This window comes from Lygodium microphyllum, chromosome 24 (assembly GCF_053477565.2).
Source record: "Lygodium microphyllum isolate KBCC chromosome 24, Lygodium_microphyllum_v1.1.10, whole genome shotgun sequence".
In the NCBI taxonomy this organism is placed as follows: Eukaryota; Viridiplantae; Streptophyta; class Polypodiopsida; order Schizaeales; family Lygodiaceae; genus Lygodium; species Lygodium microphyllum.
In genome coordinates, this window is record NC_141158.1 from 53,351,373 (window position 1) to 53,371,853 (window position 20,481).

Below are 20,481 nucleotides of genomic sequence, written 5' to 3' on the forward strand. Positions count from 1 at the left end.
GATGTCCAATTTCTTAATGTGTGTATTAATCATCATCAAAATAGAGATTGATTGTGAGATTATCGTGTGCCTTGTAATGCTCGAGAATTCAAGGGTTTTTGGGTTACACTGTTGTAAAAGGAGGCTATGGCAGTGCTTCATGTAAAATGATTGTGCCTCCTCATGCTACAGAAGCTGTATCTTTAGTAAATCTACATATATGTACAACCAAAAATATTGACCGTTATAAGTCACTTCCAGCCATTACTAAAGTCGAAATAAAATATTTATGTCATGTAAAAAGGGAGCTGAAAACTTATGATGACATGATGGTTGAAAATGAAGATATTTCACGCATATTTTTTGGGCTGATTACTATTGACACATTGGGTGAAATATATGCAGCTGTTCATGCAAAAAATTAGGTTGAAAATCAATCCATAGAAGTATGCACATTGGACTTCTATAAAAAAATTGAAGAATTTTTTGAACACACGAAGATATTGGTTTTCTTAACAAGGTTGAAGTGCAAATGGAGACAAAATACAAGACGATGGATAAGAAAATCAAGCTTGTGGTAGATCCACTGCCTCTTGAAAGTGAAGGGTTGGCTGATAGGGTAGTAAATCAGCCAAGTCTTCATGATCCTACCAACATTGATAATTCTTTTCTTTTATTAGTTGAAAAACACTCTTTTATGAAAATGCTAATGAAACATGGTAAAGCTTTTGTATTTTAGCCAAGTGAAATAGGCTGTGTAGATCTAAATATTGTGGCTCCTATGGTCATTTTTATGGTTCCAAGAGAACGTGAAGTATATTCATGTTCCAAGGGCGCATTTGCCCAAATTACTAGAACTTCTAAACGAAAAGATCAGAATGAAGATTTTAGAACCTTCTTTAGGACCTTACTCAAATCGATGGTTTACTATGCCCAAGAAAAATGGATCTTTACGATTCATTCAAGATCTATAGCCTATTAATCGTGTCACAATCCGAAATGTTGGTTCGGGTCCCCAATTGTTGACGAGTTTGCTGAACGTTTTGCAAGTAGAGTAATTTATTCCATGGGCGATCTATATTAAGATATGACCAATTTCAGCTTTCATTAGAGAGCCGAGACATTACCACAATGAAGACACCTCTTGGATTGGTCCGCATGTATACTCTACCACAAGGTGCAACAAATTCCGTGGCCCATATGATGAACACTATATGCACAAAGTCTTAAGGGACTTTATTCCACAGCTTACTCTTCCTTTTGTTGATGATGTACCTATCAAGGGATGTGAAGTCTATGAAAGGAATGAGGAGCTTGATGAAGATGGCTGTAGGACATTTGTAGTTAACCATATTCATGATTGTGACAGGATTTTGACAAGGAGCAGACGAGGTCAACGCTCTAGACTTGGGCTAGACTGAGGGAGTGGTTTAGGGGGATGTTGCAAAGACCTGGATGCAGTGAGCCTACGATTGACTTGGGATACATGTGCTACTCCTCGCTCTCGTGGCGGTTTGAGAGAGCATGGCTCAGGTGGTTGTTGTGGAGGTACCAATGCAGTGTCTCCGTCTCGTTGTTCTGTTGGAGTTGCGTCACCCATAGGATTTGTCACACATGTGGGGACGTCTACTCTAGTCACTCTAGCTTTTGCTCAGCCATTCGTAGTAGGTGGCACCCCTATGGGTGCTACTTTGAGAGAAACTACCCCCGTAGGTACACCAGATGTACAGGGGTCTCTTGGATATGCCTAGGAGCGTGGTCGTAGGTGGGAGAGGAACATATTAGGCATATCCCAAAGGGGTATGGATACCTTGTAGATGATAGGACAAGAGCCATCATCATGAATCATGAGGGGAGGAGGGTGATGGCTTGTATGAGAGAGTTGTGCCAAAAGTTTTTCAGCACAATGTCTTGGATCATTGGAAGAACATACCGGAGGGAAGCAAGGACTACTTAGTAGCATCCTTGCATGAGGAGTTTCTGGTACCAGCCACAGTAGATAGGTTTTTCACGGGCTGGATGATAGAGTGCATGTGTGCATACATGTCACACAGACAATCAGATGCACGCAAGGCACCTAAGAGTGGGTCCTCAAAGCCCGAGTGGCTAGACGCGGACAACTAGCACCGACTCAGGGAGGAGGCTACAGATTCTCCAAGACGTTAGAGATAGCAGCACGAGGTGGCGAGGGCACGACTAGAGGCAGGAGTGGTCCATCATCTTGGGAGTGGCGGCCACATGATATATCTGGAGGACTTTGTAAGTGTTTCTTTTATTCTACTTGCTTATTTTTTTGCAATATCCCTTGTACTGACAATTGTGTTACTAACAATTGTATTTTGTTTTCTTTGAAGCACTCCATTACAAACCGAGATCCCACCAGCCTAGAGACTCGATATGCAGAGAGACACAATCTCACTGCATTGATCGACCGATTGTATGGATGCGGCGGCCTTGTAAGTCACTCATTTTTCTTGTCCGTAGTTACTAAGTTTAATCAAAATGCATTATTGTATGGTGGACTGATGTGTGGTTGTTTCTTTTTTTGCAGAGTCCATTCGATGCTCCTTTGTGGCGCGATGAGGTTTCGGATGGCGAGGATCTATAGCTCCCCTTGGATCCCTAGAGCTCACATACTCTTCTTTTTTGGTCATGTGATTTGTGTAGGCATTTTCTATATAGTGGTAGTATCTTGCCATGATTGTACCGGTCACTTTCATTACACAATCATGTATTTATTTCATGTATCAGTGTTATGATTCAAGTACACTTTGCCTTTATTTACACGAGCATTGTACACATTACTGAAACTATTTTGTATGGCCCAAATAAAGCACATAGTGCTATATGTGGCAGGGTAGCGATGCCCTGCCATAAATTTTTTTTCCCTGTTACTATCGCTATTAGAGTCGCAAATTTACTACATGCATTGCTATCATCATCATAACATGCATCGCAAAGTGTCATTATCAGTGTCGCTATTTGCGTTGGTATCAGTGTCGCATAAATAGCAACGTTGATAACGACGCTAATACCGAGTGTTCTATGGCATCGCCAATACCGATGTTTTTTGCGACGAAGGGGGAAAATTTCTTTATGAACATTTTTGTCACTTTAAACGTCGGTATAAGGCCTATATCTTGTAGTGTACACCATTTTTCTTTTAATTCATTTCTTACTCTACATAAGACATCTTGTCAAAATATGCAAGTATTATGTGCCCCTATGGCAGGGCAATGTTTGTAGATCATTCATAGATGCTTTGAGTTGAATTAAGAGGAGTTTTTTCTCTTATTTCTTGGCTGTGGTAACTTATCCTTATCAGGAACTCAATTTGAAGCTCTCTTGAAGCAAGTCTCTTTGCCCTACAAGCCTTCTAATTGACTCATAAGCTTTTGTTCCTAACAGTCTACATTTAATGTAATCATGCAAAGTTGATTCAAGCTATGGCATCATGTATGAATGATAGGATGCAGAGTTGTTTATGATACATGACATCATATTGTACTTGATTTTTTGATTGCTCTTACAGTTAAGAAAACAAGCTTGATTTGAGTTAGAACTTATGAGATAATACTCTTGTGAACTTTGCTAAGAACATGTAGTTGGAAGCTCTATTAACATCTTCAAGGACTTGGCTTGAAACCTTCAAGCCTTCTCTTATCTCTATCATCTCCAAAGTCTAAGCTCTTGAACCCCCATACATTCTTTTCTCTTAAACCCGTGCGATTGACCGTGAAGTACCTCTTGAACCTTTAAACATTCATTGTAATCTACTTATCTCTTGAAGACAAATCTCCATCTATCTTGTCTAGTTTTGTTGCCAAACCCCTATGATGACCTTCAACCCTACGTGCTGCGACATAGGTGAACCCGACATGAAGGTTGGTGTGAGAGAACTCCAAGATGGGGTATTCTTCAGGAGATACTCTACAACAATTGGTGTGCATACTGCAGCAGACTCGGTAACAACAAATCCAAATGTTACAACAACAACAACAAAGGCAAGACAAAGAGAAGATTGATTCCACAGCTATCAAGGCCCTAGAGGGCATTGGGCGGGAATTAAAACAATTTATTGGTCAAAACGTATCTATTTTCATTTGCTTGTATGTTCAAAAAATGCTCTTCTTTGGTGTATTGCAACATACATGAAGTCGCTATTTTTCCAGACTAGCCAAGCATGGTCTTCAAGGAAGAATCCAATATCTTTTTCAGCAAGATGCAGATTGGGATGCATTCAAAAAAGCCCTGCGCGAAGAATTCTTCTTAGAAGACTTTGGCCTAATGACAAATAAATGTTTCACTGATTGGGTTGAGAAACCCAACAAAGGTTTAGCTGCAATAGCTTTATACCATGAGTTTGAAAGTAAATTTGGAGAACTTGATGTTGAAGACCAAGAAAGTATGGAAGGTCAGAAGATTGAATTATTCCTTAAGGTTGCAGATTCCATTCTATAAGAGAAGCTTGCTGATCGCTTAGAAGATGCAACCTCCGAATCAGGAGTCAAGACTGCATGGACAGATGTTACTGATGCAGTTAACACGATTGCCTGAAGAAAGCGGATGCGACTAAGATTGGGTTCTAATTCAACTTCAACAACTCCATTGATGGAGCTTGTTCCACCTTCAAAATCCCATATTCCTTTGACTAATCAACCAACTTTTTCTTCTTTTGTTCCTTCTAAAAATGATGTCATGGATGAACTCATTAAAAGCATGAGTGACCTTCATCTGAATCTTACAGAAATTAGTTCCAAGGTGGAGAAGTTGGATGTCAAAGTTGAAGAATGAGGATGATCATCAACTCAAAGACCCATGAGAGAAGCCTTTAAGAGGCGATGTACTTGGTGTGACAGCCAACAACATGACAAGAGGGAGTGTTCTGCCTTCTGTGACGCTAAAGCATAGAAGCTCGTCTTTTGGAAAGACGGAAAAATTCACGTAGCTGAAACTGGTCTTCCACTCGAGCCAAATTTTGGCAATGGTGGAATGAAGAAAAGATTAGAAGATTTAGCTGTAAAGAATGCCTACACAGCAATTGATGCAGCTACCTATGATTGCAAATTGAACCAACTAAATCAAATTTGAAAGCATGTAAAGCTAATGTGCAATATTAAGTATGGATGCATGCACTAGATCAAATGGAACGTGGTAAAGCAGCCAAAGAATATTTGGCTAATGCCAGTCAATAAATTCAAGGAATAAGTGGTTGGAAAGAACCGGTAGATTCTTTTTTTGCCTTTGCACATTTGGCTGATGTCAATCATAAAGAAGTCTTGATTGAAGAAAAGAGAAAAAGAGAAGATGAATCAGGGCCTTCCTCTTCTGGCCCTCTGAAATGAGTAACTAGAAGAATGCCTGAACAACCAAAGCTTGCTAAAAATATACTCCCAAATCAAAAGATGGAAGATGCGCCACAAATAAAGAAGACCGAAGGAAAGAAGAAAGGCAAGCAGCCAAGCTACAATTGTAGTCTGACATAGAATTTGCAACTGATCTCAAACGAGTCCTAGAAGAACGAATTCTAGGAAGAAAAATTGAATTCACCTTAGGCAAAATTCTAAAAATTTCCAAACGTAAATTCCATGATGTAATTATTAATGTAATCAAAAGGAAAAGACAATATGTTGGTGATGAAGTTGAAGAAACAATGCATGATTTTTTGTAGGTTCTTCGAGTTTGTGCAGGATGAAGAGAAGCTGACTTCACAAGGAATTCAGCTTGAAGCAGTTAAAGAGTTAATTGCAGTAATTGAAGCTGAAGATAAAGAAAGCATAGATGCAAAAATTAAAGAAGTGAAAGTTGAAAATGTAATGGTCGGCTAGTCCAAACCAGTTGGGCAGTCCACCTCTCAAAAAGAAGGCCGTCTACAGCACATGCATGAGGAGGAAGAGGCTCGGTTCGTTCCAAGTAGTCATTACTCGTGTACGCATTGGGCAAGAGTAACAACAGTGACAATCGTCAAAATTGGAGAAAAAGAAACACCATGTATTGTACTCTTAGACCATGGCTCGGAGATAAACGTCATGTCAAGGAGTCTCTATGAAAGTGGTGGATGGCCCATAGATATTGATCTAGGTTGGTGAATGAGAGCTACAAACAACTCTTCTAGAGAGTTATATGCTACATGTCATAATGTGCAGGTAACTATTGGAGACATAAAAGAAAATTTTCACTTTTTTGTTCAAAAATCTTGTAGTTACCCTATCATTCTTGGGCAACCTTACATTTCTGAAGCTGCTTGGAAATAAAATCTCTTGATGATGATTCTTCCTATGCTCGAATCCGAAGCAAGGATAATGAACGAGCTGTCCAATTTCTTACTGTGTGTGTTAACCATCATCGAAACAAAGATTGACTGTGTGATTATCCTATGCCTCCTAATGCCCGAGAATTCAACGGTTTTCGAGCTGCACTATTGTAAAAGGAGGCTATCGCAATGCGTCATGTAAAAAGATTGAACCTCCTTATGCTACAGAAATTGTATCTCTAGCAAATCTATATGTATGTACAACCAATAGTATGGGATGTTATAAGTCTCTTCCAACCATGACTAAAGCTCAAAGAAAATATTTATGTCATGTAAAAAGGGAGCTAAAAACTTATGACATGATGGCTGAAAATGAAGATATTTCAAGCTTTTTTTTGGGACAAATTACTACTGACACACTGGCTGAAATATATGCAGCTCCTCATACAGAAAATCACGCTAAAAATCAATCCATAGAATATGTATACTGTATTTTTATCAAACAATTCAAGAATTTATTGAGCACGAAGACATTGGTTTACTCAACAAGGCTGAAGCGCAAGTGGAGACAAAATACAAGACGATGGATAAGAAATTCAAGCCTATGTGGTAGTCCCATTGCCTCCTGAAAGTGAAGGGTTGACTGGTAGGGTAGCAAATCAGTCAAATTTTTGTGATCCTTCCAACATTGGTCACAAGTTCACATATGAAAGTATAAAAGAGCTCAAAATAGGTGAAAATTATTTCCTTCACCGGGCTGAAAAACACTCTTTTATGCAAATGCTAATGAAACATGGAAAAGATTTTGCATTTCAACCAAGTGAAATAGGATCTGTGGATCCAAATATTGTGGCTCCTATGGTCATTTTTACGGTTCCACATGTGCCTTGGAACCTCAAGCCTATTCCTGTTCCAAGGGCACATTTTCCCAAATTACTGGAACTTCTGAACGAAAAGATTAGAATGAAGATTTTAGAACCTTCTTCAGCACCTTACTCAAATCGATGGTTTAGTGTGCCCAAGAAAAATGGATCTTTACGATTCATTCAAGATCTACAGCCTGTTAATCGTGTCATAATCTGAAATGTTGGTTCAAGTCCAATTGTTGATGAGTTTGTTGAAGCTTTTGTAGGTAGAGTAATTTATTCCATGGGCGACCTATATTCAAGATATGACCAATTTCAGCTTTCATTAGAGAGTCGAGACATTACCACAATGAAGACACCTCTTGGATTGGTCCGCATGTATACTCTACCACAAGGTGCAACAAATTCCGTGGCCCATATGATGAACGCTATGCACAAAGTCTTAAGGGACTTTATTCCATAGCTTACTCTTCCTTTTCTTGATGATGTACCTATCAAGGGATGTGAAGTCTATGAAAGGAATGAGGAGCTTGATGAAGATGGCTGTAGGACATTTGTAGTTAACCATATTCATGATTGTGACAAGATTTTGACAAGGCTAAAAGAGGTTCATCTTACCCTTTCTGGAGGTAAATCAATTTTTTGAGTTGAAGAAGTCCCAGTGGTCGGACATCTGTGTGGCCCCTAGGGATGTAAACATTCCTCAATCAAGATAGATACCATCAGCAAAATGCAAGAAAAATGCACAAATATTTCAAAGGTGAGAAGATTTCTTGGTGCATGTGTATTCTATCTCATATGGATACCACATTTTGCTCATGTAGCCGAAAATCTTTATCAATTATTAAGAAAAGGCCAAAGATTCTCTTGGGGGGAATAGCATACTCTCACTGTACGCAAACTAAAGAAGTTGTTAATTTCAGCCCCCACTCTCAAAAGGGCTGATTATTTAAATGGTCAGCCCATCATCCTTACTGTGGATACAAGTCCCATTGGGATAGGATGGGCTATTGGCCAAGAAGACCTTGAAGGTAACAGTTATGCAATGTGTTTTGGAGCAAAGGTTCTCAATGAATGTCAAAGAAGGTATGCACAAGTAAAAAGGGAATTGTGGGGAGTTGTAACAGCATTAAAGTGTAATCGTGAATACTTTATAGGTGCTTTCATAATGGTAGAAACTGATTGTCTTCCACTCTTGGGCATGATTGTCAAGTGCTCTACACCCGACATTGCTATGCTAAGATGGATTGCATATACTAAATCTCTCAACCTTGATTTAAAGCATATTGCAGGAAATGCAAATCTAATTGCTAACATGCTATCACATGCAAGATATGACATTGAAGAAGAGCTGATGGAAAAATATAAAGCTGAAGAATCTATACTTGCTGAATTTCATTCCGTGACTACTGATAATACCTTTTTAGTTGTTTCATATACAAACCCAAAGCTGAATCTTGCAGTTGAAGCTGATCTCTTTAATGGTATAGCACTAAGTACATTAAGAAAAGGAAAAGGTACTACTGTAAATCAGCATACAACAACAAAGATCAAAGATTTATCTATGGAAGAAGGGTGGTTAACTAGAAGCCAACATGCTCATTACATTGCTCAAGTTCTAGTTCATTTCCTTGAAGAAGATTATAAAGAAGATTGGTTGAAGATTGGCCAATATTTGAGCACAATGAAGAAGGAGGAGTCTTGGACTGATGAAGAGTTCAAGCATATTAAGAGGAAAGCTTATGGCTTTTTCCTAAAGAAGGGCATCTATGGAAGCACACAAAGAAGAAGAAAGGAGCGCCAGTCCGAGTTTTAGGTAAGAAAAGATTGCAACAACAGGTAATGAAGGAATTTCATGCAAGCCTGTGGGCTGGCCATAGAGGCATATGGGGAACCTTTAGTAAAGTCAAAGAAAAATATTGGTGGCAAAACATGTATCGGGACATAGCACATTTTGTTGAAACCTGTTATGTGTGTCATATGTATTCTATGGTCAAGCATCGAGGTGGGTTACAACCAACTTATCCTTTGTCTATACATTATAGATGGGTTATTGATCTTATAATTATGCCTGTAGGAATATGGAATATGCGATATTTAGTGCTTGTAAGAGAGTATCTAACCAATCAAGTTGAAGGCAAAGCCTTAACAACCAAGACCACTCAAGCTATTTGTCATTTTTTTCTTGAAGAAGTGTTTTGCAGATATGGTTGTATGGGTAAAGTAACTGTAGATAGAGGAGAGTTGGATGCTGATGAGGCATGCAACTTCTTTGCTCAATTGGGTATTAAGTTGGCTTTAACATCAGCCTACAACCCTGAAGGAAATGGGAAAAGTGAGAGAGGACACTAGACTATTCTCAAAGCTCTATCAAAGTCTTGTAGAGGAAAGATCAAAGAATGGCCTAAAATGCTACCTTTTGCATTATGGGCTGACCGGACTACTTACATTACAGTGACTGGCTATATGCCAGCTAAACTTATGCATGGACAACAACCAATTATGCCAATTTAAGAATCTATTCTCACAATGAGTCTTCTACCTTGGGAGGAAGACATTAGTAGAGAAGAGTTATTGACTCTGCGCATATAGCAACTAGAAAGAAGCCTTGAAGATGTTCAAGCAGCTATACTGAGAAGCTAAAGACATCAAGACTAAAGAATAAAAGAAGATTTGATAAGCGACATTGACTTCGGCCAAGAGCAATTCAAGAAAATGACTGGGTGCTTGTCTATGACAGCAACCTAGATAATCAATATAGTGCTTCTAGAAAGATGGTAAAGCGTTGGTTTGGCCCATATGTGGTAAAGGTCATTCATGACAATGCCAGATATTCATTGACTGAATTGGATGGGACCAGCATAAAGATACCCGTAGCTGAAAAAAGAATTAAACTCTTCAAATGAAGAGAAAGTTCAACATATGATTTAGAAGACTTGGATATAATTCAAGAGCATGAACACATAGAGGAAGAAGATGAGGCAGAAGATGAAGACATTGACATGGCAAAAGATACTTCTTCTGACACTACAGATCCGTAAGACTTTAGCATGTGCCAAAGGATGTGCAGGTTAGGAGGGGGTGATGTTGTATCGCTATGCGCACATTGTATAAAAAAATCTAGAGTGTGGCTTTCTTATTGATTTAGAGAGACAATGCCATTTTAGACATTAGTGTTAGTATCCATGGTTCAAAATATTAGATTTTAGTCCATTTTTGATATTTTAGATATTATCTCTTGTAAAAATCCATAAAATTGTAGACAAATTCTAGATTATGATAACATGTAAAAGAAAGCATGTAGCTTTCAGCTAATTTGAGAGAATTTTATGTAAAAAGAGAGATTGGCGAAATCACGCGATGCGCGATCGTTGTTTTCAGGCAGTGATCAACACTCCAAAGTGGGAGATGGAGTGATTTGGCTGAATTCTGGTTAGGTGTCCTTGTATTTTATACCCTTTTTGGAGCCAATGGAGGCATCTGATTGGTGAGCAGCATAGAGGAAGGTATTATTTTATACATGTTTTTGTCTATTAGAGTTTTATCTTCTCATAATGCAGAAATAAACTAACAAGCTTCATCTCTATAAGTATTCTTCTACATTTTCTATTTCTTTTTGTGAATATTCTTCTACGTCTTCTATTTCTTCAAACCCCTTCTATTCCGTCTACTCCTCTTCCTGCATCTCCCTTCACCCTGCTGTCTCTTACCCCCATGGTAAACTTTCGACACCAAATGCTCCGATACCATGTTAGGGGAAGTTTATGCTATCATTAGAGGTGAAATTTGAACGATATTTGGGCTGATTTGGAGCTGATATCTTCAGCCATATTCAAAGAATTAGCTACACATTGTTCTTTTAATTCATTTCTTACTCTACATAAGACATCTTGTCAAAATATGCAAGTATTATGCGCCCCTACGGCAGGGCAATGTTTATAGATCATTCATAGATGCTTTGAGTTGAATTAAGAGGAGTTTTTTCTCTTATTTCTTGGTTGTGTTAACTTATCCTTATCAGGAACTCAATATGAAGCTCTCTTGAAGCAAGTCTCTTTGCCCTACAAGCCTTGTAATTGAATCATAAGCTTTTGCTCCTAACAGTCTACATTGAATGTAATCATGCAAAGTTGATTCGTGCTATGGCATCATGTATGAATGATGGGATGCAGAGTTGTTTATGATACATGACAGTATATTGTACTTGATTTTTTGATTGCTCTTAAAGTCAAGAAAACAAGGTTGATTTGAGTTAGAACTTATGAGATAATATTCTTGTGATCTTTGCTAAGAACATGCAGTTGGAAGTTCTATTAACATCTTCAAGGACTTGGCTTGAAACCTTCAACCCTTCTCTTATCTCTACCATCTCCAAAGTCTAAGCTCTTGAACCCTCATACATTCTTTTCTCTCAAACCCTTGCGATTGACTGTGAAGTACCTCTTGAACGTTTAAACATTCATTGTAATCTACTTATCTCTTGAAGACACATCTCCATCTATCTTGTCCAATTTTCTTGCCAAACCCCTATGGTGACCTTCAACCCTACGCACTGCAACAACGTTGATCTAAGTCATGAATCTCATGATCTTTTTATGAAAAAATAGCAACAATGATACTAGTTCTATAATCTTGAATCATTCAAAGGATGATATATGTAGTCTTATCTTGAACCACTATCTTCATTGTACTAATCAGTTGAAAAGAGAAAGTATCTTGTAGATCTTCTTCATGCCTAGGCTAAAATAGGCAGCTATATTCATAGGCAAGGAAGGGCAAGACTCTTCTTGTATCAATTGAAGTTGTACTCCTGTTTGCAATTCATCCATCTTTGTGACCATAAGTTACAAGCTCTTAACCCATTTATCCAACAGTCTTATGTATAAATATGTCTTTCCAAGATAAATCAAAGTTTATGGTGAACTGAAGGTTGTGACATTCCTCTTGAGCCTATGATCATTCACTTGAATCTACGTATCTCTTGAAGACACATCTCCATCTATCTTGTCCAGTTTTCTCGCCAAACCCCTGTGGTGACCTTCAACCCTATGTGCAACGACAACGTCACAAATATAATCTTAACATAGATTATTCCATACATTTCATGAAAATTCATTCTAACGGAAAACATATCACATTACATGGATCGCACAACTTTGATAATTTTCCACTTCTTAGTCACACACATGTTAAATGTGTATTGAGAAAGGGTAGTAAATCATACTTAGTATGGGTGAATGAAATTAAAGCTAAGAAAAATCAAACGCATCCTAGGCGTGCACAATTCCTTTCACAATTTAAAGATTGTTTTACTGATGATTTACCACCTTGTCTACCACCTACACATCGTGAAGATCATAAAATAGACTTAATCCCACGTTTTCAACCACCATGTAAAGCACCTTATAGACATAATCAGATTGAACAAAAAGAAATCCAAGCACAAGTTGAAGAAGTGTTGAATCGAGGACTCATTAGGCCCAGTAGTTCTTCTTTTGGTGCACCTGTCCTATTAATTAAGAGGAAAAATAATGCCTATAGGATGTGCATTGACTATCTGCCCTAAACAAGATCATTGTTAAGAATAGATATCCGATCTCTAGGGTAGATGACCTCAAGGATAAACTACAAGGAGCCACTATTTTTAGCAAGATAGATCTCAAATCTAGATATCATCAAGTACGATTGGATACACCTGACATTTTTTAGATTGCATTTAGAACTCAGTTTGGTCATTATGAATTTTTTGTTATGCCTTTCGGTTTGACCAATGCACCAGCTACATTCAGTCGTATGATGAATTGTATATTTTTGAGGTATTGCACGTACGTGATTCCACAGCGGGTGATTCTGCAAAATACATATAAAATTAATAGGTGTTAATGAGTTTAGAGTGCACTCGAATTAAATTAAGTTTAGGACATAGTTCCAACCTATTTAATTATTTTGTAGTTGAAGATTGCTAGGTATTCACTTTTGTGGGTTTTATTTTATTATTTTCTAACAATTGTGAATACTTCAGTTGATGTGTAAAGCAGGCAGCGGTGGCATTGGGAAGCACCAAGCGATTGCGTGAATTCGAAATACCTAGAAGAATTATTTTTTATGGGTGCACACATTATCACTAAAAAAGTGGCACCAATATTTATTTAGGCGCGCTTATTTATAAAAGCACTTGACAAACAGGCAAAAGCAAACACAAAAGCCAAAAGCATGCTAATTGTAAAGCGGGCTACTTTTGAGCTTGGAGATTAATAAATCTATAAATACATGCCTTGTGAAGCGCTCACACAAAGCATGGGGGGAGATTGCACCCAATTGGTCTTCTTGTTTCTTGTCATGCAAAATCTCTTTTTGGCTTTATAAAGATTTTGTAGAGTTCTTTGTTCTTGGGGACCATCCGACATTCACTATGCGTGCATACATCACCTGATTTGTGCACCAGATCCCAATCCTAACAGACTCGTCAATAGTGAAAACACCTCTATTTGTGATGTTATCAACCAAGTTATCCTATTAGTCCACCTAGAGGCAAGAGAAACCATAGGGAAAAGACCAATTACCATGGAGAGAATTGAGGATTCAACAGATGTCTCAAGTGACTTCTAGTCCTCAATCGACAACTTCCAAGAAGTTATGGAATGACATCTCAACCATGACAATAAAGCCATCAAAGGAAAACTCCAAGAGTTGCAAGGCCAAGTGACAAACACCCTCAATCGACTACTAGATCTCATGTATGACACTAGACATCAGCTTATGACCATGCATGTAGAAATGGACTACGTCAATGACAACCTCTATAGCTCTATTATGCAATTTGAGAAAATCTATGATGGTTATAACTTTCTTGGTGATGCTAAGCAAACATAAGATTTAGACTCTACTTAAGAGAAAAGGTGCATGCCTAGTTTACCGGTCTAGATGCCATCGAGAAGGCCTCTTTCATGTTGCTTAAGGACCTATTCATCAAGCACTTTGCCAAATCCTACTATGGGGATAACCTCATTACTTAGCTCATGGACATCAAGCAATGAAATAATGAAAGCATAAGGGATAAGGTCCAAAGTCTGTACAAATGAATACTAACCACAAAGAGACCCAATGCTAAGGAAATCTCACAAAAACCTTCATCAAGGGCATCCATGATGAAAGTATATGTGAAACCTTGGCTAGGAACTCTAAACTTGATCATGCCAATATCAATAATATTTTGGATGAGGCCATCCATGTGGATGACCTTAGTAAAAATGTAATAGAGAGACAAATGACCTTATGGATCCCGTCGCCATGTACTTGCAAGAAAAACCTGCACACAAACCAAGGAAACCTAGTACCTAATAGTTGATGTTAGGAAACAAAAGCAAGAACTCCTTAGGATGGTAGAATCACTCAAAATTTCTAGACCATACATGTCAGAATGTGTAATGCATTCAATGTGACAAGGACCATATCACTTTGAAATGTTTTAGACCACCTCAATCTATTGAGTTATAGAACATAAGTTAAGTCTTATCCTATAATTACATAAAAAAGGAAAAGATGTTGTATGTAAAGTGTCCTAAAGTCAAAATATCTATTCACTTTGGGAGATACTCACTTGTGTGCATTGAGACAAGAGAGGAATGAATAAGAAGAAGAAGAAGAAGGATTTCACCTCCATATCTTGAGCCATCTCCCTTTCGTTGCACATCTAAATCAAATCCTTTCAATTGGTATCAGAGCAGGAGTGCAGGAGTCAAGGATTAGATTATTGAGGACTATCACAAATTGAGGTCTACATTGGATTCAAAGCTTATAATTTACAATTAAATAAAGTACCAATCCTCATCTAATCAATCTAAAAAAAGTACATGGATTCACAAAGCCATTGTAGCTCGGATTTGGGCCACAAGTGCTTGTTTGAATGCATTGAGGAAGCTTTTGAAGGTTGAAAAGCATAGATTATAGCAATGATTTGGTTGCCCTTAGTTTCAAATTGGCTCATGTATTGGATGCAAGAAGCTTGAAAGCTACTTAAGGTCGAGGTGTACTTGAGTAGGAGGCCTACTTGTGTTTAGAAGCACTATAATTAGTGTTTGAGCAATGCTACCATAGAATGGTGGATAGAAATACTCAAAACTGACACAAGTGGACTTTGATATCACTCTCAATAGTCAATGTTCAGGCTATAGATTGAGGGATCATCACCTCAAAGAGGTCAAATACCAAGTATACTCAAAGATTGATCGAAAATATATTGCTAAAGTAAAAACAATACATCTATCAAAGATAGAAAATGGTAACGACACAATAATTTGGGAATGACTAGTGTAGAATCATGAATACAAGACAACTACAAGATACAAGACCATGGTAGTATTACTACCAAAGGTGGGGGCTATGAATAATACAAGAGTGATTGTGCTAATAGAGAGCACTTAGGATGCCAATCAAGAGAGATTTGTTGGAGGCACTAGGAATGGATATATCAGTGAAGCATGAGAGCCCTTGACCCTTGAACTCTGGGACTATGTGTGCACTCACAAACCTTGATCACTTTTGCTCCCTTCCTTATATATCCGGTTATTACCTGTGATATTCTCTCTGCCCATGTGCCATGCCAGATAGTCTCCTAGACCTGCCAACTCATTAATGTACTGTTGGTAGCTCCTAGCTTTAAAGATCACTAATTGCTACTATCTTTCACGCTAGCATACATGGTGGAATTAGACCTACAAAATTTACTCACTAATGTCACCATCATCCTCTGTCTGGTGCATTGTGATCTTGAATTTGTAGAGGTGGAGGGAGAAGGGCCGGAGGTGGAATGGGAGGCAATAAGGGTTGGGGTGGATTGGGGTTTGGTGGTGGCTAGCAATTGGGTGCTACTTGATCAAGAGGTGGGTGTCGGAGTGGTCGGAGGGGTTATACTGGAGGTGATGTTGCTGTAGCCAAAGGTCCATGCAAGTCTAGAGGGGCGACTCTGCGGGACATTGTGGTAGATGAGCTCTGCTACCAGCTTCTCCAAATAGATGGCTCCAAGCTGAATTTGCTATTGTAGCTGGTCTCTTTTGAAGGTAATCCAAAAGAGGTGGGCCTAGACTCCTTTAAGTTCTACTTTATGTCTGGACTCGACACTTAGGAGAGCATTGATCTAGTGCCATTGCTTGAGGGAGAGAGCTTCAGACTAGGTCAAGTGGGCTCGAAGTTGGGTCATATACTATGGCTAGCTTTAGGATATTGGAGGTGGGAGTGGAGGGGTCTTTAGAGATAGGATCGTTGGGATTGGGATCACTACCTCTGGATCATCAAGATTTGGGGATCTCTATCCTTGATTTGGGCCCATCTTTGACTCCACAACCTTGGGCCAGAGATGGGTGCTTTGGTGATGCTTCAAGGCAGGGCATGGGTTTATTGAATCCTGGCCTAGATGGGAAATGCCAGCCTTCTTCATTTCTCAGGCTATTCTGACGTGTTGTTCCTCTAGATTTGTTGCCAAATAAGGTTAGGTTCTATCTTCTAGTCCCAATTGAAGACCATAGCATTGCCTATTGAAGCACTTGGATCCACTTCTCTACTTCAACATTCTGTTGCTCTAGTGCCTGAGAATATTCCACCATGAACTGCCACTTCAGATTGGCAAAGTTGGTGCTGATGGAGATATCAAAGTAGTTCGGAGCCAAAGGTTGGGTTGATGCATCCTTATCACTTTAGGATCTTTCATGATCCTCAATGGCAACTTGTTTGCCTTTGCAGTGGTGGGTAGGGGATGCTTGGCCATAAATGTTTATTCCTTGGGCAAAAGGTCTACAAGGATCTAAGGTGTGGTTAGTTTGGTTTGAGCTAGAGTGACAAGTTTGAATTTGGCCATGGAGCTTGATGTCGAATGGGAGTGGAAGGAAGCAGAAGCTAGAAAGTGTGCCATTGCTATGCTGTGGTGAATGGGATGGAATCATGGTGGGCTAGGATGGGGTAGGGGGAGTAGTCTAGGCATTGGAGTTTGGCTCATTTGATTTGTTAGGGAGAGGCAAAAAGCTAGGAGCGAGAGTTGGCCATAGCAACCCGCAATTCTCATCAGAGCTTCTCCCATCTATCAAGCCACCCCCCTTCATAGTCATACTAGATTTCTTTAATGACCTCTAAGGACTGAGGGTACACCATCTGGGTTTGTTGATCCATCCGCATGGGCTTGGAGAAAAATCTTCTCCTACTCCAACTATTGTGCTTTGCTCCTGACATCATCAACAAAGGCCAATTGCACATATCAGCAATGGCCAATTTCACGTGTTGGTACACCTCCAACCTTTGATGCTCTTGAAGAGTGGTGTCCTTCTATCATAGTTGCTCAAAGAGGGTGATATTGGCTTGCTTGAGACAATTCACCTAGGCCACGAGGTCCTACTGCTAGTGTTGTTGCCTAGTCAAGAAATCATTGATAAAGTTCAATGATTAGTGGGCCATCTCCTAGTTGAAGTTGGGTGGGATTAGCATGTTATTGGGACAAGTTGGCAAGGAGGGGTGTGGCCATAGAGGAGATACCATTTGGACTAGTGGGGGTAGACGTGAGAGTGAGGAGCTTGTTGTTGTTGATGGTCTCCTCCTCCCATTATCTCTTTTAGCCCTTTGACCTAAGGAGGGCAAGTTTGGCATAGTGGCAAAGGTGGATTTCTTGGGGTATTGGGAAGGTTGGGCCTCCTAAGGTGGTGGGTCATATTGGGCAGGTTGTTGGGTAGTGGTGCTAATGGTGCTATTGGTGGCCTTCTCATTTTTGAGGATTTGGACTTCAATGTTCTCCATGACATACTCAGTGGGGTTGGAGGTGGGTTCTAGTATGGTTTGTGTCTTAGAATAAGATTGGGGAGAGTTTGTTGTTGGTGAGGAAAGTGGGCGGGCAGGGTTGAGAAGGGCGAGTGGGGAAAAGAGTAGGGTAAAGTGCTAGTTTTGTAGATCACCTTGATGGCCTTGAGATGGCTTATGAAATATGCACTTCACCTCAATGAGGAGGCTTGTAGTATAGAGGGCCTCAAGCAAGAACCTGAGGGTGTTAAGTTTGCATTTCTAGTTACCGACAAGGTTTCTCTCTCAGTACTCCTTATTGACAATGGGGCAAAGATGTCTTCCATGGTGGCAGTGGAAAGGGATGGTGGGTCATCTTCATCATGGGTGATGGGCAAGTAGAGCATCTTTTACACTCTCTTTGTAGAGAGCTTATATGTGTGGCCCTAGATTTGAATGGTGAAGCTTTTTATAAGTTGCTCCATGATTCTTTGGGTATCGGGGTGGATTGGGGTAGTGCTTTATGGGTAAGAGCCATAGGGCTAATGGGTGTAGCCTCTTCAGTTGGCGAGGTGGAAGGATGCCATGGCATGGAGGAGGAAGAAGAGCAAAAGATAGAGAATGTGAGAAGAGATATATGAACAAGTGTTGGGTGAGAAATAAGGGTGTTGAAGAGGAGATTCTTTCTTAAAATTTTGTGTGATTAATGCAAAAAGACAGTTGCCAATGCATGTGCACCACATCAGCAAAGCAAGCCATGACCAGACATGATTAGAATGGGGTCTTCAAGATACCATGGTATCGTCAAGTGTATGAGATAATGAGTGAATTTTATAAATGAGCACCACATCAATAAGAGTGAGGACTTCATGTAGCCATTTGATCTAGAGATAGGCCTTCAACATGATGGCGAAAGAGGGGTAAGGGGATTCAATTTGATGGGGAATGGGCACTGGAGGCCTTCAACATGATAATAAAGGAGTTGGAATCCATTGACATGCTTTGGAAGCATTTTACCTTGTAAATCGATTAGATAGAACAAGTTAGTGTCAGAATCATAAAAGTCCCAGAAAGGACCGCTCCACTGGAATTTGAGTTTGCCCAGAAGTTCCCCAATCCGAGTATTAAAGACCAAGACGAGTTGGCCCTTTTGGAACAGTGATTTCTTGGATAGTCAATTGACTTCGTGTTTCTGATGGGCTTGGACTTTGGACAGAATGTAGGTGCTCTACAAATCTGATCTTCTTCTACTCGGGCAATGGCTTCTATCTAGAATGGAAGTGATTCTTCTAGAATGAGGTGACCATGTACCATAGGTCAAAAACTCAATACTACAAATTCTAAGGGTCTAATGGCTTCCAAACCAAAGGCTAATTTGTATGGAGTCATGCTAGTAGCAACCTTGAAGGAAGTTCGAAAAGCCCATAGTACTATAGCGAGATTAGTATCCCAATCTTTTCTATTTTGATCTACCAACTTGGTTAAAAGTTTACACAAGACCTTATTGGTGGACTTAGCTAAGCCATTAGTTTGTGGATAATAAGGAGATGAATTTTATGTACAATAAAAAAAATAAAGCGAGCTCTTTGATGACTTTATTAACAAAGTGTGTACCTCTATCACTGACCAATTTGATTAGAGTGCCATATCTAGTGAAGATATCCCCAAATAAACATGAGGAAACTAACATGGTGACATTGTTTGTAAGGGCCCATGCTTCTATCCATTTGGTGTAATAATTTGTTATTCTTAGGATATACTTGTTTCTTATGTATGCGATAGTTGAAAAAATGGGACAGTCCAATCCCTACTTTTTTGAAGGGTTCTAGGGGTAGGATTGGTTAGAGCAACAAGCGGTACTCTAGCTCATGATTCATCTCATATGAGGATTCATCTTGTAACAGTACATTGGGACAATATCCTATAACAGTACATTGAGCATATGGCCAATCATGTTAGATCAACTACGGAGACGGTGCTGCATTAAGATTTCTATAGTCCACACATATCTGCAACTTCTTGTTCTTTTTTGAAACTATGAAAATTGGGGAAATCCAATTTGCTCAATCTACTAGAGCGATGAATCCAACTCTCCGTAGTTGATCTAACATGATCTCAATCTACTAGAGCGATGAATCCAACTCATATGAGGATTCATCCTGTAACAGTACATTGGGACAATATCCAATTTCAAAGGAATCTGATGTCGATAGAAACAAGGATCTAACCCTTTCATCTCTAAGTATTCCTAAATAAAAAAAACCTTTAAGCTTGATAAACAAACTAATGAGTTGTTGATGGAGGTTTGGGGTTATAGTGTGGCACTGATCTTAACTGATTAAATGGTCATTTCCAAACCAGGTTATACTATGTCTAATTCCCCTTCTTTACCCTTGTAACTTTCTACATTTGTGCTTAAAACTTGTGCTCTTGATTCAATATTTCACTGATGTCAACACTAGTCATCTAATAAGTATTAGTGTTATCCACTATGCAGTCAGGGCTATGAGTTTCAAAACTATCTATGTCATCCTTTTCGTGTCCTCTGAGACTTGGGGCTATAGATTTTGTGGTTACATGTACTGCTCGCCGATCTGTAGAACATTAATGAGACACCAAGGTTGT